Here is a 10,692-nt window from a genome sequence, read left to right as displayed (position 1 = left end):
TTGTTTATGATAATTGCAGGCACATTCAATTCATGCATGTCCTGCACATCTTCCATATCATTGCAACAAATTCTAAGAAAAAGACTAGTCTTGAAGATGTTCTGCGTCTTCTGTTTTAATATGCTTCCAAGAAAGAGCCTTTTCCATGTAGGCCCAGCAATTATCTGTTCATCACCAAAACATTCCTGTAGTAAAGTCTTGGCCCTCAGATATCCTTACTCAAAGCTGGTTCAATTGCAGCTTTTATCAAGCTCTATAAGGTAACCACCAGCGCACAGTTCAAGAAAATAGAGACGTTCACCAAAATCTTCGGTCTTAATTTCTTGAAAGCCCTCATAAATGAATGATACTGAAATGGATGGCCATCGAAGATTTGAATCTCTCTTTAAGGCAGAGATACAATGCATTACTGTCGTTATTTCTTTTTGTGTCCTTATAGCCTCCAGCGTGGCATTTAGACCTTTATCATCTGAAACACAAGTGTCATCATACCGTGAATCGATGTCCTCAGAAGCTATTGGATATGGCATCAGTTTCGAGTGCCTCCATGCTGCAGGCTGAGAGTGTACACCCTGAACTGCCCCTTGGGGTTCAAACTCATGGCTCATAGACTTTTGAGGAACAAATGTATCCACGCTGATGTTGAGAATGTTGGACTTTGTGCAATATCAACATAGGAACTCTCACCAGTCCTGCTGTAGCACGTTTAGTACTCACAGTGCTTGCAGCCTGTAACCCTTTAACTGTGGCCACCTTGGCTGCAATTTCTTCCTGCAACTTAAGCTGCTCCATCTGTCTTCAAAATTGCTCCGCCTGTTCTTTCTGATTTCTCGGAAATTGTCTTTGATTTCTCCGAAGCTGTTCCGCCCTGTTCTTCCAATGAGTGCTTATAACTCAATATATGTTGTTTTGTGCAAAGCTCAGCAAAACCGGTCTCCATTCTAATGCGTACTAATGTGGTACCAGATGCACAGGTTGATCAACCATTGTTCAGCCTCTGCTATGACTGTACTAATACACATATCAATGTTTACAAAGTCTTCAACTTGTTTATCTCACTCAGAAATTGGCATTAAAGAAAACAGCAAGTTATGTTACCTAGCAGCATCTTCACAAAGAGATTTTAAATCATCCAAATGAGAGCGCACTTCTGAAATATCTTCTTGCTCTTCGGGCAAGATATCTCTAATTAAGTTTTTAATCCCCTGAACAGCTTTATTATAGTCCTTTTGGAGGGTGTCAACTCTTTTTGCTAAAGCTTTCCCAGTAAGTTTAATTTCTTAATTCTGCCTTCAACATCACTACTTCCAGCCTGACTCATTTTGTTTTCCAAGTGCACAAAAAAGACAAAACAATGGAAGTTTCAACTCAACTTTTCACCAATGGAAATTCAATACTTCATTTTTCAGCTTTTCAACAGAACCAAAGTTCAAACAATTCAGGCAAACACAAGTAAAGACCTTCCCAGTCCACCAACTGGACACAGCAACACTGACCATTTAAAAAAACATCCAGACAAAGACTTGAACCAACAAAAAAAAGATTCTACTTACCACAAGCTGCTCCAGGCTAGTACAAATGCTGATGTTCATTTGGTATACTGGTGAAATCTTTGCTGACAAAATATAGCGGCAAAAACTAATCCTAAAATCAAAACCATGGCCGTTGGCCTGCTACCGCCCGGGATTGTTATATTTTCGTCACCTACCCTCAGCTCCAATGAAATGATTGTTCCAAAGAGTTGAATTCCTTATCTAATGCTTTATTAGCAATTAAAAAACATACAATCTTGAAGTGAGTTTCAGTGTTATCTCAGCCGTCAGCAAAGCTGTGACCTCTGCCGGCCCCAAACTACAAACTGCTACAAAATATGTAACTTATTCCCTTTGCCTTTACCACACCCCCACAATATGACTAGTTGCCATAATAAACAGACTACAAAACAAACAGAAAACAGACAGCTGCTACATCTTCCTTGATAGCTTTGTGGCATTAGACCTCTTACATTGTACATATAATGCCTTTTCAGGTATAAGGAACCAGGTCTGAACAGCAGATGCTCTCCCTGCTCCTTATCTCCACATTATTTTTAAAGGATTCGTAAAGGATTTGTATCAGGCTTATTTGGATTTGAAATTGGGAAGGAGTTGGTTGTGTAGGGATGCAGAACAGAGTGTAATGAAGAAAGCAAAGGTTAAGTTAGACCATAGGATCACAAGACATAGGAATAGAATTACACCATTCGGCCCATCCAGTCTGCTTCTGCCATTCTATCATGGCTGAGTTATTATCCTTCTTAACCACATTCTTAACCATATAACCATATAACAATTACAGCACGGAAACAAGCCATCTTGGCCCTTCTAGTCTGTGCCGAACTCTTACTTTCACCTAGTCCCACCGACCTGCACTCAGCCCATAACCCTCCATTCCTTTCCTGTCCATATAGCTGTCCAGTTTAACTTTAAATGACAACATTGAACCTGCCTCAACCACTTCTGCTGGGAGCTCGTTCCACACAGCTACCACTCTCTGAGTAAAGAAGTTCCCACTCATGTTACCCCTAAACTTTTGTCCTTTAACTCTCAACTCACGTCCTCTTGTTTGAATCTCCACCACTCTCAATGGAAAAAGCCAATCCACATCAACTCTATCTATCCCCCTCATAATTTTAAACACCTCTATCAAGTCCCCCCTCAACCTTCTATGTTCCAAAGAATAAAGGCCCAACTTGTTCAACCTTACTCTGTAACTTAGGTGATGAAACCCAGGTAATATTCTAGTAAACCTTCTCTGTACTCTGTCTATTTTGTTGGCATCTTTCCTATAATTTGGTGACCAAAACTGTACACAGTACTCCAAATCTGGCCTCACCAATGCCTAGTACAATTTCAACATTACATCCCAACTCCTATACTCAGTGCTCTGATTAATAAAGGCCAGCATACCAAAAGCTTTCTTCACCACCCTATCCACATGAGATTCCACCTTTAGGGAACGATGCACCATTATTCCTAGATCCCTCTGTTCTACTGCACTCTTCAATGCCCTACCATTTACCATGTATGTCCTATTTTGATTAGTCCTACCAAAGTGTAGCACCTCACATTTATCAGCATTAAACTCCATCTGCCATTTTCAGCCCACTCTTCTAACTGGCCTAAATCTCTCTGCAAGCTTTGAAAACCTATTTCATTATCCACAACTCCATCTATCTTAGTATCATCTGCATACTTACACATCCAATTTACCACCCCATCATCCAGATCATCAATGTATGATTAATTCTTCTGCCTGCTCCCCGTAACTTTTGATGTCCTTACTAATCAAGAACTTATTAACCTCTGTTTTAAATATACCCAATAACTTGGCCTCCACAGTCATATGTGGCAATAAATTCCACAGATTCACCACCCTCTGGCTAAAGAAATTCCTCCTCATCTCTATTATATTATTGTATTCTGAGGCTATGCCTCAAATCCCTGACTCCCCCACCATCGGAAACATCCTCTCCATGTCCACTCTATCCAGGCCTTCCAATATTCATTAGGTTCGATGTCTCACTGACTCACTGTGTTTCAAGGGGAATAGAATATAAAAGCAAAGATATAATGTTGAGCCTTTATAAGATATTAGTCAGGCCACACTTAGAGTATTGCTAACACTTTTGGGTCCCATATCTCAGAAAGGATGTGCTGTCATTGGAGAGTCCAGAAGAGGTTCACAAGGATGATTCTGGGAATGAAGGGGTTAATGTATGAGGAACTTTTGGCAGCTTTGTGCCTGTACTCACTGGAATTTAGAAGAATGTGGAGGGATCTCATTGAAACCTACCAAATGTTGAAAGGGTGGATGTGGAAAGGATGTTTCCTATTGGGGAGGGGGTATCTAAAACTAGAGGGCATAGGCTCAAAATTAGAACAGAAGTAAGGAGGAATTTTTTTAGCCAGAGAATAGTGAATCTGTGGAATGCTCTGCCATAGACAGCTGCGGAGGCCAAGTCCATGGGTGCACTTAAGGTAGAAGTTGATAGTTTCCTGATCGGTCAGGGCATCAAAGGATATGGCGAGAAGTTAGGTGTATAGGGTTGAGTGGGATCCAGGATCAACCATAATGGAATGGCGGAGCAGATTCAATAGCCTGAATAGCCTAATTCTGCTCCTGCGTCTTACGGTCTTACAATCTATATTCTTGCCCTCTCAATTTGCCTTCCTTTCTACCAATTCAATCTGCAAGTTAACTGTTGTGTATTTAATATTTCAGTAATATTTGAGTAAGATTGTAAACATATTGTTTGATTAAGCTTTTTTGTTGTTTACATAATCCATTACAGATTATATGTAGAAGTATGTGAACGGCAAATGTCATTACTTCACCACGTCATATGTGCACACCTCACTAAAGTAAGAAGAAGGGAGGAATTGTTATTTTGGTCTTTGCATGTTTTTCTTTTAATCAGTTTCTGGAGTTACAAAACATAACAGTGGTGACTAGTAAGTTTGAGAACAAACATGAGATGACTCTCTCAGAGATCTGAAGTTGGAGCCAGGCAGCATCTATGGAAATGAGTAAACAAGCAATGTTGTGGACCAAGATCCTTCATCAAGACTGATTAATATTGTACTGAGTAATATAGCCAGTCCTGATGAAAGGTCTCAGCCCGAAACGTCAACTGTATTATTTTCCATAGATGTTGCCTAGCCTGCTGAGTTCCTCCAACACTTTTTGTGTGTTGCTTGGAATAACAGCATCTGTGGATTTTCTCTTGTTTAAGGATAGTTGAAAAAGACCATAAGATATAGGAGCAGAAGTAGGCCAATCAGCCCATCGAGTCTGCTCTGCCATTCAATCATGGGCTGATCCAATTCTTCCAGTCATCCCCACTCCCCTGCCTTCTCCTCATACCCTTTGATGGCCTGGCTAATCAAGAACCTACTTATCTCTGCTTTAAGTGCACCCAATGACTTGGCCTCTGCAGTTGCTCGTGGCAACAAATTCCACAGATTTACCACCCTCTGACTAAAGTAATTTCTCTGCATCTTTGTCCTAAGTGGACATCCTTCAATCCTGAAGTCATGCCCTCTTGTCCTAGAATCCCCTACCATGGGAAATAACTTTGCCATATCTAATCTGTTCAGGCCTTTTAACATTCGGAATGTTTCTATGAGATCCCCCCTCATTCTCCTGAACTCCAGGGAATACAGCCCAAGAGCTGCCAGATGTTCCTCATATGGTAACCCTTTCATTCCTGGAATCATTCTGAACCCTCTCCAATGTCAGTATATCCTTTCTAAAATAAGGAGCCCAAAACTGCACACAATACTCCAAGTGTGGTCTCATGTGTGCCTTATAGAGCCTCAACATCACATCCCCACTCTTATATTCTATACCTCTAGAAATGAATGCCAACATTGCATTTTCCTTCTTCACCACCAACTCAATCTGGAGGTTAACCTTTAGGATATCCTGCACAAGGACTCCCAAGTCCCTTTGCATCTCTGTATTTTGAATTCTCTCCCCATCCAAATAATAGAAGAGAAGAAGAAAGCCCTTAACTCCGAGTGGGGTCATCGGGACGCCATCATAATGGCATTTTTTTAGCAGGCTTTTCTTATTTTTACAAGGCAGAGTTGCTAACTCAACGCTTAACCCAGCACGGAGGGAAAGCGTGCCTGGGGAGCCAGCTGGATTCGAACTCGGGAGCCTTTGCTCCAAAACCTGGCGCTGATGCCACTACGCCACCAGCCGGCCCATCTAAATAATAGTCTGCCTGTTTATTTCTTCCACCAAAGTGCATGACCATACACTTTCCAACATTATATTTCATTTGCCAATTCTTTGCCCATCCCCCTAAACTATCTAAGTCTCTCTGTTTCTTCAACACTACCCGCTCCTCCACCTATCTTTGTATCATCGGCAAATTTAGCCACAAATCCATTAATCCCATAGTCCAAATCAATGACGTACGTCGTAAAAAGCAGTGGTCCGGACACCGACCCTTGCGGCAGCCGGCCAGAATAGGGTCCCTTTATTCCCACTCTCTGTTTTCTGCCAGTCTGCCAATGCTCCACCCATGCTAGTAACTCCCCTGCAATTCCATGGGCTCTTATCTTGCTAAGCAGCCTCATGTGCAGCACCTTGTCAAAGGCCCTCTGAAAATCCAAGTACACCATGTCTACTGCATCTCCTTTGTATACTCTACTTGTAAATTCCTCAAAAGATTGCAGTAGGTTGGTCAGGCAGGATTTTCCTTTCAGGAAACCATGCTGGCATTGGCCTATCTTGTCACGTGCCTCCAGGTACTCCGTAATCTCATCCCTAACAATCGTTTCCAACAATTTTCCAACCACTGACGTCAGGCTAACAGGTCTATAGTTTCCTTTCTGCTGCCTCCCACCCTTCTTAAATAGTGGAGTAACATTTGAATTTTCCGGTCATCCAGTACAATGCCAGAATCTATCGATTCTTGAAAGATCATTGTTAATACCTCCACAATCTCTCCAGCTAATTCCTTCAGAACCCGAGGGTGCATTCCATCAGGTCCAGGAGATTTATCCACCCTCAGACCATTAAGCTTCCAGAGCACCTTCTCAGTCATAATTTTCACTGCACATACTTCACTTCCCTGACACTGTGAAGACTGATGCAAAATATGAATTCAATTCCTCTGTGTCTCTCATTACAATATCTCCAGCATAATTTTCTATTGGTCCTATATCTACCCTCAACTCTCTTTCACCCTTTATATACTTAAAAAAGCTTTTAGTATCTTCTTTGATATTAGTCACCAGCTTCCTTTCATAATTTATCTTTTCCTTCCTAATGACCTTCCTAGTTTCCTTCTGCAAGTTTTTAAAAGCTTCCCAATCCTCTATCTTTCCACTAGCTTTGGCTTCCTTGTATGCCCTCTCTCTTGCTTTTACTTTGGCTCTAACCTCACTTGTCAGCCATAGTAGTGTTCTTCTTTCATTTGAAAATTTCTTCTTATTTGAAATATACTTGTCTTGCACTTTCCTCATTTTCCGCAGAAATTCCAGCCATTGCTGCTCTGCTGTCCTTCCTGCTAGTGTTCCTTTCCAGTCAACTTTGGCCAGTCCTCCTCTCATGTCATTGTAATTTCCTTTATTCCACTGAAATACTGACATATTGGAATTTAGTTTCTCCTTCTCAAATTTCAAAGTGAACTCGATCATATTGTGATGACTGTTCCCTAAGGGTTCCTTAATCTTAAACTCTCTTATCACCTTCGGATCATTGCACAACACCTAATCTGGCACAGCCAATCCCTGAGTGGGCTCAACAACAAGCTGTTCTAAAAAGCCATCCCCTTGGCATTCTAAAAATTCTCTCTCTTAAGGTCCAGTACTGGCCTGGTTTTCCAATCCATTTTCATGTTAAAATCCCCAAATGATTATCATGACATGCTTTTTCTATCTCCTGTTGTAATTCAGAATCTACATCCCAGCTGCTGTTTGGGGTCCTGCATACAACTGCCATTAGGGTCTTTTTACTCTTACCATTTCTTAACTCAACCCATAGAGAGTCTACACCTTCCGATCCTATGTCATCCCTTTCTAATGATTTAATATTATTTCTTATACACAGGGCCACACCACCCCCTCTGCCTACTAACCTATCTTTTTAATACACCGTATATCCTTGGACGTTCAGCTCCCAATGGCAGCCATTCTTTAGCCAAGTTTCAGAGATGGCCACAACGTCATACTTGCCAATCTGTAGCTGAATTTCAAGATCATCCATTTTATTTCTTATGCTGCCTGCATTCAAATATAACACTTCCAGTCCAGTATTTGTTGCTTTCTGTTTTAACTGCATCACACCTCTATTGCCCTATAAATCATCCCACTGGCTGTGATTATGCCTCATCTCCTGCCTGTCCCTTCTATCATCTCTGTTGCATGCTATACTTGATTTATTTGTTTCCCTTTTCTCAGCCCTATCACTTTGTTCTCATCCCTCTGCCAAATTAGTTTAAACCCTCTCTAACAGCTTTATTAAACCTGCCTTCTAGGACATTGGACCCCTTTGATTTCAGGTATAACCTGTCCTTTTTGTACATCTTCTGGGGGAGGTACAACCTGTCCTTTTTGTACAGGTTGTACCTCCCCCAGAAGATGCCCCAATGATCCAGGAACCTGAAGCCCTGCCCCTACACCATGAGTCTCTCAGCCACGCACTAATATGACATTTCATGCTATTCTTGTGCTGTTAGCACATGGCACAGGCAGCAATCCTGAGGTTGCTACCCTGGAGGACCTGCTTCCTACCCAAACCCCTGAATTTTCTCTTTAGGACTTCCTCCCTTTTTCTACCTAAGTCATTGTGTACCAAGACTGACTGTTCACCTTCTCCCTTCAGAATACTCTGTATCCAGTTCAAGACATCATCTACCCTGGCACCTGGGAGGCAACACACTAAGCGGGTATCTCTATCAGGCTGACAGAACCTCCTGTCTGTTCCTCTCACTATGGAATCCCCTGTGACTACCGCATTCCTCATCTTCCTCTTTCCCTTCTGCACCATGGAACCAAGTGCCAGAGACCCGATCACCATGGTCGTCCTCTGTCAGGTAACCCCCCTCAACAGCATCCAAAACGAGATAACAATTACCGAGGGGGATGACATCTTGTGTGATATGGGAATGCAGGGAGATCTCCAGTATCCCTGATGACTGCATCTGCAAGAAGTGCATCCAGCTGCAGCTTCTCACACTCCGTGTTAAGGGGTTGGAGCTGGAACTGGATGAACATTTAGGAGGCTGAAGGGGTAATACATATAGATAGGTAGTTACAACCAAGGTGTAGGACACAAGAAAAAGGGTGACAGTCAGGAAGGGGAAAGGGGTTTAGGAGCCAATGCAGCATACCCCTGTGGCCATTCCCCCTAACAACAAGACTATCACTTTGGATACTGTTGGAGGGATGACCTGGCAAAGGAAAGTCACGGCAGTAGGTCTCTGGCTCTGACTCTGGCTCTGTGACTCAGAAGGGAAAGGTGGAGAAGAGACAAGCTGTGGTGATAGGGGGTTTGCTAGTTAGGGGATCAGAAAGGAGTTTCTGTGGACAGAATGAGATTCCCGGATGGTATGTTGCCTCCCGGGTGCCAGGGTCCAAGGCATCTCAGATTGAGTCCTCAGCATTTTGAAGTGAGAGGGTGAACAGCCAGAGGCCATGGTCCAATAAGGCACCAATAACATAGGTAAGAAGAATGATGAGGTTCTGCAAAGTGAATTTGGGGAGTTAGGTGTGAAGTTAAAGGGCAGAGCCTCTTGAGTTGTGATCCCAGGATTGTGACAGTGCCATATGCTAGTGAGGCCAAAACTTGGAAGATTATACAGTTCAACATCTGGCTAAAGAGTTGGTGTAGGAAGGAAGGGATCAGATTTGGGATCATTGGGCTCTTTTCCAGGGAAGGTGGGACCTATACAGAAGAGGCGGTCTGCACCCTAACTGGAGGGGGACTAATATCCTAGCGGGAAGGTTTGCTAGTGCTGCATGGAAGGGGGAGGGGGTTTATGCTAGAGTTGTGGGGGATGGGAACCAGAGTGTCAAGCAGATAGTGGGGTGGTTGTGGAGACAGATGACCGCAGACAAAGTCAGGAATCAAAAGGTTGAGCATGATGTGACTAATGAGCGTAGATTTCAATGCAAGAAGTATTGCAGGAAAGGCAGGTGAGCTCAGGGCATGCATCGACACATGGGATTATGATACTGTAACCATTAGTGAGACTTGGTTGCAGTAGGGGCAGGACTGGTAGCTCAATATTCAGGGTTCCGTTGTTTTCCGTTGACATTACCAGTCAGGGAAAATGTCATGGTAGTGCTCTGCCTGGACAGACTGGAGAACTTGTTTAGTGGGGCCTTATGGTGGAACTCAGTTATAAGAAAGATACAACCATGTTAATGGGACTATATTCCAGACCACCCAATAGTCCACAGAATTTAGAGGAACAAATTTGTAGAGAAGTCACAGACTGCTGCAAGAAACATAGGTTTGTTACTGTATAGTAGGTGATCTTAACTTTCCAAATATAGACTGTGAATCTCACTGTAAAAGAACTAGATCAGATAGAGTTTGTCAAATGTGTTCAGGCAAGTTTCCTTCATCATTACATAGAAATCCCAGCAAGAGAAATGCGATACTTGATCTGCTATTAGAGTTGAGACAGGGTAGATGACAGAAGTTTGTGTAGGGGGACACTTTGCATCTAGTAATCATAATGTCATTAGTTTCAAAATAAAAATGCAAAAGTTCGAAGTTCAAAGTACATTTATTATGAAAGTATGTATACATTATACAACCTTGAGATTTGTTTCCTTACAGGCAGCCGCAAAGCAAGAAACCCAAAAGAGCCCATTAAAAAAGAGACCAATGAATACCCAGTGTTTTGAGGAAATTACCAGTAGGCTAGACAAGGAAGATGCAGTGGATGTTGTATATTTGGATTTTCAGAAGGCCTTTGACAAGGTGCCACACATGAGGCTACTTAACAAGATAAGAGCCCATGGAATTACGGGAAAGTTACATACATGGATAGAGAGTTGGCTGATTGGCAGGAAACAGAGTGGGAATAAAGGGATCCTATTCTGGTCGGCTGCTGGTTACCAGTGGTGTTCCACAGGGGTCCGTGTTGGGGCCGCTTCTTTTTACATTGTACATCAACGATTTGGA

The sequence above is a fragment of the Mobula birostris genome, chromosome 16 (assembly GCF_030028105.1).
Source record: "Mobula birostris isolate sMobBir1 chromosome 16, sMobBir1.hap1, whole genome shotgun sequence".
Lineage (NCBI taxonomy): Eukaryota > Metazoa > Chordata > Chondrichthyes > Myliobatiformes > Myliobatidae > Mobula > Mobula birostris.
This window is presented reverse-complemented; position numbering follows the sequence as displayed.